General features: G+C 45.2%; 1 protein-coding gene across 2 annotated transcripts in view; it reads right to left on the bottom strand.

Moving 5' to 3' along the window:
• Positions 1-16,765, bottom strand: part of LOC144829209 (aromatic-L-amino-acid decarboxylase-like) — a 799,768-nt gene extending 783,003 nt beyond the window's left edge. For both annotated transcript variants that reach the window (XM_078688118.1, XM_078688116.1), the window contains exon 1: positions 16,690-16,765. The gene's annotated coding sequence lies outside the window, so the exon portion shown is untranslated. The remainder of the gene's footprint in view (positions 1-16,689) is intronic.
• Positions 16,766-17,222: the final 457 nt, after the last annotated feature.

Below are 17,222 nucleotides of genomic sequence, written 5' to 3' on the forward strand. Positions count from 1 at the left end.
TCTTAATTTAAACTTAGGAAAAATATCGATAGGGTTTATTTTTTATCTTTTTCTTTTTTTTTTTTTACCTCTCCATTTTATTTTATTTACCATTTAATGTTATTTCCTCCCTGCTTTTTGTCAACCTCCACCCGTTTTTTTTTTTTTTCTTGTTTTTTTTTTAGGTGGTCTATTCTATTATCTGGGCTATTCTACATTTTGGTCTTCGTATACTATACTAGATTATTTTGCTTTCTGAGCCTGCACGTGATCTTGTATATTTTGCAATAGATCGTCTGCGTCCTGTATAGAGCGAATATTATGCATTTTGTTATTATACATAATCTTTAAGAATGCGGGGAATCTCATCTGGACATTAGCGCCGAGTGATCTAAACTTTTCCATGCGCTGTCCCAGCTCCCACTGTCTATCAAGTGTAGTTTTAGATAGGTCTGAGCGAATCTCAAAAGGGAAGTCGGGACCCTGTATCGTTTTGACCTTTAGCGCAAGATTCAAAACCCTTTCCTTTAGCGCATATGTCAGAAAGTTAACTAATACTTTCCGGGGTTTACTTCTGGCGGGGTTCAGGCGGAATGGATCTCGATGTATCCGCTGTATGTCCTTTTCAAGGGACTCTACAGACTCTTCCAAGTTAAGAGATTCCTTCAATAACTTGACTATGAAGCTCTTGAGGTCACTCCCTTCTTTCCCCTCCGGAATCTTCAAAATTCAAATATTGTTGCGTCTGGAGTAGTTTTCCAGCACTTCAATTCGCTCCCGCATACTCTCTCCGTCCCTTTGGAAAGTATTTATTTTGGAACTTGCTGATTCTAGGTTGGAGGACAGGACTCCCACGGAGCATTCTAGTGTTTCTGTTCTTTCATACAATCCGTCAACTTTCTTTTCTAGGATATCGCAGGATGCTCTTATATCAGTCTGATTGGCTTTAGAAACTGCAAAATCGTGTCTGATTTCTTGTCTCATTGCAGTAATCGAACCTACCAGAGCCTCGAGAGTACTGCTCACTCCGGGTTCTCCCTGCGAATTACCCATTTCTAACTCTTCTTGGAGGGTGGGTGATTCTCTAACAAAACTCGCTCCCGGGAGGGGTTCCAATGCGTCCTCTACGGTTAGCATTAATTCGGGGACATGTGTAGTAGTTTCTAGCAGGTCTGGAGACAATGTCTCAGGTGTACTCTAAGTGCGGTCCTCTCCCCCCCCAGTGGTAGCCTTTAATATAAGTTGTTGGTTATCTTGCTTTCCAGATGTAGCCATACCTTGTGAAATTTCCAAAATCTGGGGTATGGGCTTAAAAAACGACCGTAGCGACGGAGTTATAACTTTGGGGGCTATCAACCATTTGTTTTTGCTCTGCCTTGTCTGCTTAGTGTTTTTTGCACCCTTGCTCAATGCGGGACTTCTTAATTCTATCGCTCCTGTTTTGTGACACAAATCCTGCTCCTTTGCTGAGCCCTTCCCCACATTGCACTCTGGGATATGTAGTTGGTGTGGTTTCACTGTTTTGGTCCCTCTATGACCAGCCCTGGCTTTGCTTCTTGTGGTACGAGGTTGTAATTCTGCCCCTCTGGCTGCCACCCATACCCCCTCTGAACTCACTGCGTTACTTTCCGGGTTAGATGCTGGCAGATGCGGGCCTCTTTCCGCGTCTGTAAGGCTCGCCTCCGCGTTTGCTGACTGCGGCTTCAAGGGCAAGGGCAGGTGTCCCGCTGATAGCGAACGTTGGAGCTCCCCTCTATCTCCGCTGCTGCCTGCAGAAAATCCTCTCAGGGCTCCTCTAGCTGCGGCCGCCCGGCCGCGTCGAAGCTCCACGGCTGCCCGCCTCCAAGTCGGGTGGTGGGCGGGTGCCAGGGAGATATCGGTATTCGGCAAACACATTCACCGATAGCCAAGTACTTAGTTTGTAAGGACGCCGCTTTCAGCCTCACGCTATATTTAGTTAAATATCTGGGGAAAGTAAGCCCCTTAGAACAACAACTAGTGGAGAAGCTAGTGGGGAAAAGAGAGGTAGCATTCTGGTACTGGCAATTGCTTGAAGAAATCGACGGAGAATTCTCTCTCCCAGACCAATTGTGGGGGGCAGTAATTGGCTCTCAAAGTGAGGAGATGTGGCAAACTTCTTTTGCCCTCTTGTATAAGACTGTGAAACCTTCTTGGTTAAGAAGAAACCACCTTTTTACAGCACATCGAGCATATATCATGCCACTCAAACTTTCCAAATTTCTCCAGGATAAAAAATTTAACAAATGCAATCTCACGGGAGCTTCAGATGTTCATATGTTTTTGGAATGCCCTGACATAAAGCGGTTTTGGTTAGAAGTGGAAGTAACTCTAAACTCCATCATGAATACAACACTCGCAATTACACTACCACTTATTATTTTTGGCGTGGACGTTAACATCACAGGGAAAGCAAGGCAATTTCTTTTCTATGCTATTTTGCTGGCTAGAAGGCAAATCTGTATACAATGGACGGAGAAAGCAGCCCCCTTACACTCTGCCTGGCTTACATCATTATATGAAACATCTAGATCAGACCTTAACAGATCAGGCAGTAGGAGTAATCTGACATTTTGGGAGCTGCTTATCGAGTGGAGATAGAATCCGTTTTTTTTTTTTGTTTTGTTTTTTTGTTTTTCCGGGTCCTATGATTATGCCGATAATACTCCTTGGACAGGATATAGCCTCGTTCCGATAATGGTCCTACAGGTGGTAATGTAATGTAATGTAATGTAATGAGCATTTCTACCGCGCAGCTTCCACTCCAAGGAGTATCTTGCCGCATACACAACTCAGATGGAGGAGTTGGAAGGGGAAAAAAAAGAGGTGCTCTGATTTCTGATCACACATTACACTAAAGTCCTGCAAATGGAGTCGGGCAATGAGAAGATCCAAGTTTTCAATGCCTTCCTGAAGGGGGCTTCTTGAGAGAAGGACCGTAGAAAAAGAGGAAGTTTGTTCCAGGCTTTAGACCCGAGTACAAAGAGGGATTTGCCACCCTTTGTGGCTAGTTTAAAATGCGGAAGGGAAAGTAAATTCTGGCTTGCAGATCTCAGACATCGCGATGGATAGTATCTTTTAAACCCATTATATAAATAGGTTGGGCCTCGTTGGTGGAAAGCCCGAAAGGTAATTAAGAGAAGTTTAAACAAGATTCTTTTACCTATTGGCAGCCAGTGAAGGGTGTGTAGGGCTGCTGAGGCTGACGATTTACGAGGCAGGCGTAAAACAAGGCGGGCTGCCGCGTTTTGGACCATCTGTAATTTGTGGAGGACAATTTTATTAGCTCCAACGTATAATCCATTACAGTAGTCCAGCCTAGAACTTAAGGCCACTGCGACTGTTTTCCTCGCCGATAAAGGGAGAAGATCAAAAAACTTCCTTAGTGCCTTAATGATTTGAAAGCACATGCCTGCTACTGCTACAGCCTGGGGTTTAAAGGATAGCTGGTTGTCAAATTTCATGCCCAAATTGCGAGCAGATGCAATTGTATTGGGGGGCACTTCAGCATCCGAAGGCCAGCATGCTGTTGGGGAAAAAAAATTGTAAATCCCAATAGGGAGGATCTCAGTTTTTCCGGCGTTACACTTTAAATGGTTATTAGTCATCCATTTAAAAATTGCTGCAAGGCAGTCCTTGAGGTCTTCCTCGGCACCTGGGCGCTCCTTGTCCAACACCAAAATCAGTTGGGTATCGTCAGCATATGAAATAGAACTGATCTTGAATGACGCGATCAGTTTCATCAGAGGTGCCATATATAGATTGAAAAGAACAGGGCTCAAACTAGAGCCCTGCGGCACCCCTGAGCTGACGTTTTTGGCCTCAGATTGATATGGTCCTAAAACTGTTATTTGGTGTCTGTTGGTAAGGAAATTCCTACACCAGGCCAACACCTGTCCCCCTACCCCTGCGGCAGCCAACCGGTCCACTAAGATGTTATGAGAGACCGTATCGAAGGCTGCCGACAGGTCGAGTAGGATGAGGACGGCCTTCTTTCCTTGGTCCATTGCTGCCCTAAGTGTTTCTGTGGTATATAGTAGGGCTGATTCGGTAACGCACCTAGATGGAGTCAGTTTGAATGCCTCGTGTCTTTGGGTTCTATCTCCCACCCATTAAAATGCTCGAGTCCAGGCAATGGATGGAGGGGACTTCTGAGTGGACCCTAAGGCAAGGACTCGCTAGGTGGTTGGTATCCCCCCAAACGGAGGTCATGGCAAATGAGGAAAAAAAAATTTAAAAAAAAAAAAAACTTAGGAAAAATATTCTTATTTCATTTAATGTTTTTAAATTATTTAAATATTTAATTCAAAATTAAGTTAATAGTGCTCTGGCATTTTAGCTCCCGATTCAAAATAAATATATACAAATACTATACAATTATATTTAACATAAAAGTAGTTGTACTATTTTTTAGAGAGAAAGCTTTATACCTTTCTGTATACTTTACTGTAGGGAGACTATACGTTTGGGTGGTGATCTCCCTGTTGTAAAGTATAGGGAACATAAAAAAGTTTACTAAACTTTATAATAAAGAAGTAAAAATATTTATATATTTTATATTATTGTAAAATAATTTAATATATTTCTTTTAAATAAAGAACAAAATAAAAATTCCTACAACACTATTAACTTAATTGTGAGCTAAATATTTAATTATTATAACTATATTCCATTAAATTAAAATTATTTTGTTGTTTACATTGAAAAATAAATTCTCACCTAAAGTAAAAAATACACTTTTTATTATACATTAATAAATATTAAAAATGATGTATAGAGTTAATGTAAAGTAATTTGACTTTATTTGAATAAAAAACATTGTTAACATTCATTTCCTTTCATAAATCTTTATTCGAATTCGAAGAATTCATAAAAGCACATACACAGATTAACAATGATGTTTTGAAATCCTTATTAAAAATTTTAGATCAAAATAAACATCAGGCAAATTTTACAAATTACTGAACAAAGGGAAGTCAGGGATTGTCCATCATTTTACGTGCTCGGTTAGTGGTTCTCAAGAAAGTGCTAGTGCGGAAAATTATTTCTTCATTGTCCAAGGAAAGCAGCAATTGATAAGATTCCCCCATAGTAATGGGTCTATATTTTTTTTTAAAAGGGAGTTAAAAACTATTTTACATATTTTAAAGAATACTTACAAAAGAAGAAGAAGTGCAAATCAGTTTGTGCGCTCACCCCATCGCAGGGACATCTTATATTTTCAGGGGTTGGCTGGTAGCCTAGAGGAAAACTTAACAAGAATCTAACAGTTCCTGCCCTCAATCGAAATAAAAGACTTCTTTCCCAATTTACCATTGGCAGGGTAAGATATAATAATAGTGGGTACCTATACAATTCCCTGCCCATGTAGCTAAGGACTGTAGTTTTCTTAGATTCTTCCCTGACCCTTTCTGTATTATAAAGTACGTAAAGTGCTTTCTTCAGTTCATTCTTATGTACTGAATCAGCTCTATTTGGGTCTAAAAAGAGGCTACCTTTGTCAATACTGCACAAACTTTTACAGACCCCCCAGAGCCAAGGGATGTCTATTCCTCTCTCGCACTTAAGGCAGTCAGTTATAATTTCTTGAGTTACAGTGGCAGATTTATTCCTCCAAACTGAGTGCCAGAATAACACGGGTCGGGCACTAATAAAATCACATATAAAATGTAAGTTAAGTTCCTTATGGCAAATATACTGAGAAGAAGAAATCGGTGCACCCAGCAGCTTTCTACAAAACCGATTTTCTTCCTGCTGGATGTACCGATTCTTCGCCAAACCCCATAATTCTGCCCCATACTTGGCTACTGGGACGCATTGCAACTTAAAAATCCTTAAAATTGCTTCAATAGCACCTGGTTTCTTCAGTCGGGGGAGACTTAAAATATAATTGATGGCCTTAGAGAATTTGCTTGTGGAGTGGGCCAAATGCCCAGTCCACAAGCCATTCGCAGCAAAGACCATCCCCAAATATAGGAAGGCATGGGTGGAAATTAATCTGTCGTTCCCTACCAGTATAGAATTGAGCTGGCGTTTCCCTGGTCCACATGACATAATAAATGACTTTTTAAAATTCACGCATAAGTTCAGCCCGTCCATGTACCCTACAAAGCTTTTAACAAAAATACGCAGAGAATTCGGAGTGCGGCCCATTAGGACCGCATCATCTGCATAAAGGAGTACAGGCAGTGGTTTACCGTTAATTATAGGGACGTCTGAGGTTGATTGTTTCAGGGAGTTACTCAGTCCATTAATATAGATAATAAAAAGCAGGGGTGCTAAAACGCACCCTTGTCTGACTCCCCTTCCTACCTTAATTGGGCCTGATAACTCCCCTCCCATACCTATCATTACTTGTGCCTTAAGATCAGTATGCTAAAATGCTAAAATCAAGGGATCAATCCAGGGAATGATCCAAACCATAATTCAACAAAATAGACCAAAGTTTGGACCTATTAACTAAATCAAAAGCAGATGATAGGTCCATAAAAGCTAAATAAATAGGGGAAGAGTGGGCGGTGTTGTATTTGTTGATAACCAGGTTAAGGTTCAGACACTGTTCTATTGTGCCGACCCTGCTTCTATAGCCCAGTTGGCAAGGGTCTAAAATGCCACTTTCCTCTGTCCAATCTAAAATAAGTATAGGTGAAATTTGCGAATTCGCGGTCCGCGAATTAGTGTGAAATTGCAAAAAAAGTCTGCGAGTTCGCGAATTTTCCCGCGAACTCGTGGATTTTTGTGCCATTTGCACAAATATGTGACCACGTGTGCCTGTAACTTTGCCAGCGCGCCAAAAGGTGCCGAGGTCCCTTGAGTGAGCTTGCCATTATAGTGGGGACGGGCGGGAAGACGTTTCATATCGCTAGTGTGTGGTGGACAGGGCCAAACGGGCGGGGCTTCTATGCGAGTTCACATGCATCTTGTTTATAAAGGGTCAGAGACCGAGCAGAGCAGCAGATGAGGAGAAAGCAGCCTCCTGGTCACAGGAGCTACACGGGGAAGGCGCTTGGGAAACTCATGGATGCAAAAATACGTTTGGCACAGGACCCCAAAATCCTTCAGATGTCCAAGATAGCTCTGCTGCGCATGTTGGGACAAAGCCATTCTGATCAAGCTCAGTGGGTTCAGGCGCATGCAGCTGCTGCTGCTGGACAATGTCCCATCTCATACTAAACTTCCCCGTACAGGCATATGCTGGTGCTGGGCAGTAGGGTGCAGTGGCATGTGGGTGCTCCACGCCTGGTACATGTGCATACCTGTGCCAGGGGGGACATGTGTTTATTGGTGCTGTGTAGCAAGTTATGACTTTACATTTTGACTGCACCAGACGGTGGTACCACCTACACGGATCAGGAGCATCGAGGCACCAGACATCATGGTGCAAGAGCATAATGGTGCTGTGCGGTACGGGTATATATGTACTGGGGGCAGGGGAGCACTTAGCACAATGTGTGCTCACACCCAGAGGGCTCTCAGGCAATTGAGCACAAATGATTTTCACACTGAGAGGGCTCCAGGGCAGTTCAGCAGCATGGGGGCTAACACCAACTGGGCCCCGGGGCAGTTCAGTAGCGTGTGGGCTCACAACCCCTGGGCAGCTCAGCAGCATGGGGGCTCACACCCACAGGGCTCCCGGGCAGTTTAGCAGCGCCACCCTCTGGTTCATCACTGCCACCCTCTGGTTCATCACTGCCACCCTCTGGTTTACCACTGCCACCCTCTGGTTCATCACTGCCACCCTCTGGTTCACCACCGCCACCCTCTGGTTCACCCACTGTCACCATCTGGTTCATCACTGTCACCCTCTGGTTCATCACTGCCACCCTCTGGTTCATCACAGCACCCTCTGGTTCACCACTGCCACCCTCTGGTTCATCACTGTCACCCTCTGGTTCATCACTGCCACCCTCTGGTTCATCACTGCCACCCTCTGGTTCACCACTGCCACCCTCTGGTTCATCAATGCCACCCTCTGGTTCATCACTGTCACCCTCTGGTTCATCAATGCCACCCTCTGGTTCACCACTGCCACCCTTTGGTTCATTACTGCCACACTCTGGTTCACCACTGCCACACTCTGGTTCATCACTGTCACCCTCTAGTTCATCACTGCCACCCTCTGGTTCACCACTGCCACCCTCTGGTTCATAACTGCCACCCTCTGGTTTGCCACTGCCACCCTCTGGATCATCACTGCCACCCTCTGGTTCATCACTGCCAACCTCTAGATCATCACTGTCACCCTCTGGTTCACCACTGCCACCCTCTGGTTCATCACAGCACCCTCTGGTTCACCAGTACCACCCTCTGGTTCATCACATCACCCTCTGGTTCACCACTGCCAACCTCTGGTTCATCACTGCCACCCTCTGATTCATCACTGCCACCCTCTGGTTCATCACTGCCACCCTCTGGTTCATCACTGCCACCCTCCGGTTCGCCACTGCCACCCTCTGGATCATCACTGCCACCCTCTGGTTCATCACTGCCACCCTCTGGTTCATCACTGTCACCCTCTGGTTCATCACTGCCACCCTCTGGTTCATCACTGCCACCCTCTGGTTCATCACAGCACCCTCTGGTTCACCAGTGCCACCCTCTGGTTCATCACTGCCACCCTCTGGTTCATCACTGCCACCCTCTGGTTCACCACTGCCACCCTCTGGTTCATCACAGCACCCTCTGGTTCACCACTGCCACCCTCTGGTTGACCCCTGCCACCATCTGATTCATCACTGCCACCCTCTGGTTCTTCATTGCCACCCTCTGGTTCACCACTGCCACCCTCTGGCTCATCACTGCCACCCTCTGGTTCACCACTGCAACCCTCTGGTTCATCACTGTCACACTTGGGTTTGACACTGCCACCCTCTGGTTCATCACTGCCACCCTCTGGTTCATCACTGTCACCCTCTGGTTCATCACTGCCACCCTCGGTTTCATCACAGCACCCTCTGGTTCACCACTGTCACCCTCTGGTTCACCACTGACCCCCTCTGGTTCACCACTGCCACCCTCTGGTTCACCACTGCCACCCTCTGGTTCATCACTGCCACCCTCTGGTTTCCCACTGCAACCCTCTGGATCATCACTGTCACCCTCTGGTTCATCACTGCCACCCTCTGGTTCACCAGTGCCATCCTCTGGATCATCACTGCCACCCTCTAGTTCACCACTGCCACCCTCTGGTTGATCACTGCCATCCTCTGGTTCATCACATCACCCTCTGGTTCACCACTGCCACCCTCTGGTTCATCACTGCCACCCTCTGGTTCATCACAGCTCCCTCTGGTTCACTACTGCCACCCTCTGGTTCATCACTGCCACCCTCTGGTTCATCACAGCACCCTCTGGTTCACCACTGCCATCCTCTGGTTCATCAATGCCACCCTCTAGTTCATCACTGCCACCCTCTGGTTCTCCCCTGCCACCATCTGGTTCATCACAGCACCCTCTGGTTCACCACTGTCACCCTCTGGTTCACCACTGTCACCCTCTGGTTCATCACTGCCACCCTCTGGTTCATCACTGCCACCCGCTGGTTCATCACGGCCACCCTCTGGTTCACCACTGCCACCCTCTAGTTCACCACTGCCACCCTCTGGTTCATCCAAGCACCCTCTGGTTCACCACTGCCACCATCTGGTTCATCACTGCCACCCTCTGGTTCTTCATTGCCACCCTCTGGTTCATCACTGCCACCCTCTGGTTCATCACTGCCACCCTCTGGTTCACCACTGCCACCCTCTGGTTCATCACTGTCACCCTCTGGTTCATCACTGCCACCCTCTGGTTCATCACAGCACCCTCTGGTTCACAACTGCACCTTCTGGTTCTTCACAGCACCCTCTGGTTCACCACTGTAGATTATGGGGAGAAAGCACACCTGCCCAGCCTCAACCGGTGGCTGGTTAATGTGTTACTGAATTTGAGCTTCAAGTCCGGCACCTGCTTCCTTATCTGTAAGTGCTTCCTGTTGTGGTTTAATTTTTATGACAGCCTGGAGCATTGTGCCATACTTGTAACTATTCTCTGACCCTGCTTCGAGGGTCAGAGTAGGGTCAGAGAATAGTTGCAAGTAGGCAACAACTCTGGAGCGCCGCTCAGGAAGCACTTACAGGGTTACAGCAGGTGCCCAAGTTGAAGTTCATTTCTTTGTAACCATTTTGTAAATGGTTACAAAGAAATTAGCTTCAACTTGGGCACCTGCTGTAACCCTGTAAGTGCTTCATGTACTTCAGTTTTTGAAAATCCGTCCCGCATGAGATTTTGCTGATTTTTCTGCAATTTCGGGAGATTTGCGGACCGTGAAATTGCTGAAAATCCGCAAATTCCGCGAACGGGACGGATTTTACGCCCATGCTTAATCTAAAATCCTCTTGTAGATAACATGACCCAAAATCTTTAAGGTGTTATCAAGCAAGGAGATCGGCCTGTAGTTAATTGGCTCTGATCTATCCCCCTTTTTATAGTTTGGAACAATAATGCTCGTAGCCCAGGTCTCAGGCATGGGTGCTTGGGGTAAACTGTTAAAAACATTCAGAAGGACTGGGGCCCAAAAATCTGGTTTCCACTTTATTATGTCTATGGGCAGCCCGTCTGGACCAGGAGCCTTATTACCAAGGCTCTGAGCAATCGCCTCTTCTACCTCCACCAGCGTTATCTGTAAGCAGCATAAATGACCTTGCACGCAGTGATCTGTGCCATATAGTGGTGTGGCGTAGATTTTAGAGAAGTGATTCTCCCATGAACTGCTGGAGATGGTACAGCTGACGGGTGTTAAATGTTGGCCCATGTTACGCAAGTCTCTGACTGCGGACCAGAATACGTTGCCATTCTTCCCCCCAGCTGATTCTGATAATGTTTCCCAGCGTTCAGTCAGGAGAGTTCCCTTCTGCTCATTTATGGCAGTTTTATACACTTTCCTAGCTACCCTTAGGTCTGCCCAGCATCTAGGTTTGGTCGTTAAAGCCTTGCACAGACTACTGTTGGCCTCTGAACAGTTATGGTCAAACCATCTTGGTTCTTTCCCAACCTGGCGAAGTGGCACCGATAGGAGGGATCTAATCACCGAACAAAGTTCGATGAAATCTTTAATTACACTTCAGCGAGAGACTCTGGTTGATAGGCATGAGGTAATTAGATTTGAATGCCCTTCTAACAGAGTCTCCGTTATTTTACCACTATCCACCCCCCTCCACTTTAATCTAAGTTTGTCTGTCGATGGAGTTATATCCCTCACCCCTTGAGAGATAGCATACATGGGGCGGGATACTAGTCTTAGTACCGCTGTCAGGGGGTTGTGGTCCCCAAAATCTGTCACGGAAACCTCTGCGGCCAAAAGGCGATCTGCGAGGCAAGGGGAAATGAAAATAAAATCAATAGTTGAAGCGCTATCCCTTCCTCTGAACGTTGGTGCCCGCTGATTTTTACTAGGTGAACCTAAATCCCTTACATTGGTATGGATGTGTTCACTGAGGAAAGTGCATAATTCCAAACCCCTCCACACAGCTGGGTCTGCATGCCGTGTACCCATGCCCCGGAGATCAGATTGGACTTGAGCATTAAAATCCCCCCCCCCAAAAGAATCCCCATGCACTCGTCTGGACCTTCGACTTTCTCTAATTTTGAAATAATTTTTAAAAGCTCAATGAAATTCCTATTTGGGACAGAATAAAAATCATTGTTGTAAAAATGTATTAAATAAAAAGGGACACGTCGTTTCTATTCTAGTATTTGTATGTTGGGACTGTTTGTAGGTATTACCTTAATGCTCCCTCCAGATGCTATGCTAATCCCAATGAATAAGCCCCCATATGCACGGCCAAAATCGGGCTTAGGTGCTATTGAACTGAAACAATGGAAGCCTTCTCAATGCAGATCGTGTGTGGCCCATGCTTGCTGAAACATTAATACATCTTGGAAAGATATTATACGTAGCCAATCTGTGTCAGCTAATCTTGGCTCAAGGCCAGCAACATTCCAGCTCAGGATTGTAAGGTCAGAATCATTTTTGCTTCTATCAGTATTATGAGGGGTCTTGGTTATTCCCCCACTGCCAGTTAACACATATCCAATACCACCCTCTGCCTGTGCCTGATAGTCAGCTGGGGTTGCTGACTGTGCGTTCCTCAGTTCCAGGACTTTCTGTTCTTTTGTCATGGCAGTTCGTCGAATAGCTAGTGTGTCCCTCAGTTTATTGACATTGGCCGACCAATCTGACAGTCAGTCCTGTGCATCTAGGTTTGAAAAGGCCTTATCAAAACGGTTGTAGGTTGGTACAATAAACTCACATGTCCCCTGATTGTGAACAATAACTGGGGGGTCACGTCTATACACAGGTAATGGAGGAGGGTTACGATAGAAAAAACCCAGTGGTAGGATATGAACCCCTTCCCTGCCCGTTTGCCTTGTCCCTGCTCTTTCTAAAATGGTTTGTACTAATTCTGGGGACCCAAAATTCAATACTATGCAATCACCCCTGCTCATTTTGTTTGATTTCCCTATCCAGGGGACCCTTCTAACCATTTTAAAATCCTGAAACAAATGGCTACCCAACCCCGTCTTTGTGTCCAAAAAGTGGAGTGCCCTATTTCTTAATGAGGGCCAGTGCTCCTCAGAATTGGGTGCTATTGGTGGAACATTTAAGAGAACAACAATATAGGGTGTACAGTCTGGGGGTAGATTAAGGTGTTCCTTACTATGAGCGGTTTGAACAGTGGTTAGACCACCCTCATTCAAACCCCTGTGATTTTCCCCAGTTATTACTCCTCCTTGAGTGGAATTACTTTGTGCTGGATATGTGCTAGTAGTATGTAATGCGAGAGCCTGTGTACCTGTTCTAACAGTACTATCATCGGCTATTGAAGGCTGATTTAAAACAGAAGCCAAACTTGTACTAGACCCCCCCTGGGCTGTTAGGCTTCCATTTAGTGGCTGACTAGATTGAGAAAGGAGTTTTTGCTCAATATTGTTTAATCGGGTGTCAATATCTACAAGTTTATTTAACAATGGGTTTAGTAACACCATTAATTTGCCCTCTAATTTTGGCTAATAAGCCATTATCCAAGTCAATTTGGGGCTGCTTGCAGGGGCATTGGCATCTAGTAGCACGTGGGCTGATGGAACTAATAACAATTACCTCGTCAGAGGGACCTGTCTTGCCTCAAACAGAGCCTTTTGTTTTAGCCGCTTTGCTAGTTTGTTGGGTTGTGAGAGGTAGACCCCTCGCATTCCTTTTCCGTGTTGTGGCCAAGGCCGTACCGCCCCCAACCTGTGTTTGTCGTGTTGATTGTGTTACAATTTGAGGTGGGAATGGTGACGTGGCAGTATAATTGGTGGATCTTCTTCAGTGACTATTAAAGGCTCAGGAGGCCCGAGAGCCGATTGATGGATGAGGTCCAAATTAGATTCAGCGAAATTCGATAGGTTTAACAGGGGCCCGCCTGTGGGGACTTCCATTGAGACTCGACGTGTCACCAGTGATAGTCTTCTTTGCGTAAGTTCTATTTCATGGGTTAAGAGTGACTCTGCCCTAATAAGGAAGGCATCAAGAGTGCCCGCAACCCCTTGGCCTCCAACCCCTTTACGGATGCCCTTGCTCGTGCTCATATTCACTACTATAAAGAACAAAGGTCCTAGTAGTAAGGAAGAAAAATCGTGTCCAATAGATTTATAGACCAGAGTCAGCACTATAAACTCAATTCACTCTGTGTACCCAGCCAGGCCACAGGTGTTTATTTTACAATAGATGAGATAATAACAATTGACATACACAAAGGTGATAGGGCACAGTCCTGTACCTATCATTCAAAGCAACAAAGAATAAAGTAAAGGAAATAAATAACAGGCAAAAAGAAGTGGAGCCAATTTTGTGACTTGTAACCCGTTACTTAACATCGCAAGCTCTCAATTACAGTTACTACGCGCATTTTAACACAATGGTCATATATGTAGTACTTTATTTAAAAAGATCGACGTTTCGATCCCCTGGCTCCTAATAAACCGGGATCATCATCAGGACTATTGTGATTAGTTGCCTGGTGTGGTTCCAACCAAGTCGAATTTCAATGCGGCTTCTGGTATGGGGAGCCACAGGGCTTGGTAGGGGTTCAGGGTAATTTGGACGGTAGCGAGGTGCATCCTGATTGATAAATGATACAAGCACAGCCGTACTTGTTCGTAGCGAACTTCAAGAGGGCTCAATAAGGTTGATGAGCCATGGTCCGTTTCGTGAATGATATGGAGCCGCGATGTGATGGTGGGCGTTGCATTGCTGCCAAAAGGGCCAATTCCCCACCGTGGGACGCCCACCATCACAAAAGCACGCAATCGGCACCTGGCTTTGCTTTGTTCGCCCTAAGTTGGCAGGGTATGCCCAGACGTGGGTCTCTTGCTCACTTTGCCACTGTATTCAAGATAGCCTGGCTGATGGGGGTTATGAACCCGGAACTGGTCCCTGGATGCTTGTTTCCGGTCCAGGGAAGACATGGCTTGGCAGTTCGGGCTGGACTGTTCCCATGAGGCACAGGGTCAGACTGATTTGCATATGGAACTGAGGTGGCAGAGTGAGCTAAAGAATGATGATGGATTAAACCCAGATCAGTTGACTGGGTGTGAGTGCTTGCAATGTTCAACACTCGGTCTATCCTCCACTTTGGTTTTGACCCCAAAATAATAAACTCATTTGCTTACTCTGTGCTATTTTTGCTGACTCTTTGTGCCCCACCAATTTCCTAATTGTGATTGTCTCTGAATCTCAATTAAGAAATCAGAATTCCTAAAGTATAAAAAGAAATTACAAATACTGATTCATAGAACGTCGCAAATCGACCAACCTAATGAATATTAATGAGTTAAGTCACAATTTGCAACCTATTTGGTCGCCATCATCACAGTGGATGTTTGTCAGCAGACCACCATGTCTGTGATTGCTTTTTAATATAGCAATCTTTTTTTAATGCATCCTCATTTGGAAAATGAAATCCATTTAAAAAAGGAAATTAAACCTTTAAGTTTCATTTTTTAAGAGTAAGCAATGGTCTGTGGAACCCCTACGGGCGCACAAAAAATATTTTTTAAAGCATTTCTAAATGCAAATTGGCTAGGGCCATCGCCCAAAATCTCAAAATTCTTTGTGATAGTAGAGTGAAGCTTTCCAGCTTCATCGTATCTGCTGCCACCTCTCGTCGCGACTAACAACAGCAGCCACAAATAAAACCACCACTCGCCTTCTTCCCACTGTGCCAAGAACTAAGTACTAAACCACGGCACACTGGGTGTGCGCAGCAGCTGCCCCGGCCTTCACTGATCCACACTCCTCCTTTCATCCCTTTTAGAAAGCAGCCATCGTTATCACCTGCACCCTGTCCAAACTCATAAAATCGACAGTCTCCGATAATAGGGGTTCTGAAATTATGCAATATTGCTACCGTGGCATTTTCGGCATAGTTATGGATTTGCCGCATTTGCTATATAATCTATCATCTGCTGCATAATATACAGATTTTAACCAAAAAATTGTTTATAATTCAGACGGATCAATAATTACCAAACATTGTGATGACATATATTGCTGTGGTGTGGAAGGCCCTTCACAAAGGTTGCTGGAATACTTTCTGTTGCTTCTAGCTGTATTTGAGTGTTAAATTGGTATTAATGGGGTGAAACCTTTGCAGAGGTACAATTAATCCGATCACAAAATGTGCCACATTACACCACATAATTTAACTTTTATTGCAGCATAATTTAGCCAACCATGACACCTATTCGGTCCTCTTCTGCCGCATAATTCCAGTGGCTCACCACATAACCGCAAATGCAACTCTACAAGCTCTCCATGATATCAAGCCTGTCAATTAGACGTACCCCTCCACCCCGCATAATCCATCTACCGCGCCACCGACATTCGTCACGAGCATAGAGTGCACACCTCACCCAATACTCTTGCACCGAAACAGCAGCGTGACTTTTTTAGCATCTATATCTAAATTCGAAAGCACTTTTTATGCAACATCTATTTTCCACAGATTCCTTTAGCAACTGGGAAATCTTTTGGGTGCGGGGTTTCGTGGGGGTTGCGGGCAAACCCTAGAGAGATACATCTATGTTTGCATTATGTTTCAGAACTCACTTTTAAAGTGGCTATTTGATTTAGATGTGAAGAACGTATCCTGGCGATCAGAGGGTATATGTAACCAAAAAGAAGAAAAAAAACTCAGACTGTGGCTTTAAACAGAAGCATAACAAACGTGCAAGAAAAAGAATAAAAAACGCTCTTCTATCTGAACATGGCAAACTGGTTTGGTAAAAATTGTCACTGTATAAAAAAAATTATGAATTCAGAAAGGCTACCACACGGCTAACATTTTGTAGGCGTCTGTCTACCTTACAGTTCATAAACCACTTGTAAATTAATATATACATGTGGGTGTATAAAAACGTAAAATCGATTAAGCAAGCGCGTTCAATTTACCTTAGCTTTAAAAATTATTAAAAAAAGAGCAACTCACACAAGTATCGATCTCGATCCCTGTATAGCCACAGATACATTTCTAATTGCTGTGTTTTTATAGTTGCGAGCTCGCTGGCTGGCACCTGTATATAATCAGCCTGACTCAGCAGCAGACCGCTCGCAGTGACTGTTGCGTTTTCCTTGCGGTGACTACAGATCCGCTATGGAGTGTTACTTACTCACAGCTGATGAGACGTCTTCGCTTTTTCACACCCTTCCTCTGTTTCTCCGTCTTACCCCCGGTGACAGTTAGTTGTGATGCACGCAGCGAGTTTATATAGGCTGAGTATCCATGTCCTCTAAGCCAATCAGAGTATAGTGCTTAGCGTGGTTCTGATATTTAGCTGTAGGAGCCGGCACTGCCGGAAGCGCGCAGCGCGAGGCACGGTGCGCGAGGTCCTGGTGAATGAGCACAGCGTCCTCATTATCTCGAGCAGAGTACTCACGTTATAGTTCCAACGTTCACTGTGGGTGGGGGTCACCGAGTGAGCAGCCGCATCATTTACTACTCTTGAGTAATACTTAACTTTTATGAATCTATAACTGGCAGACATTGTGCCTCAATGTACTTTTCCCAGCACCGAGGATGTAGTATTCCGACACCAGTACGGATGGCCTATATTCTTCTATTATATTGTTTTGTACCTGCATTTATGTAGTGCTTGCTGCCCCTGATGTGGTGTTTTGGAGCTTTATGCGGACAGTGACGTAA

This window comes from Lissotriton helveticus, chromosome 4_1 (genome assembly GCF_964261635.1).
Source record: "Lissotriton helveticus chromosome 4_1, aLisHel1.1, whole genome shotgun sequence".
Classification (NCBI taxonomy): Eukaryota; Metazoa; Chordata; class Amphibia; order Caudata; family Salamandridae; genus Lissotriton; species Lissotriton helveticus.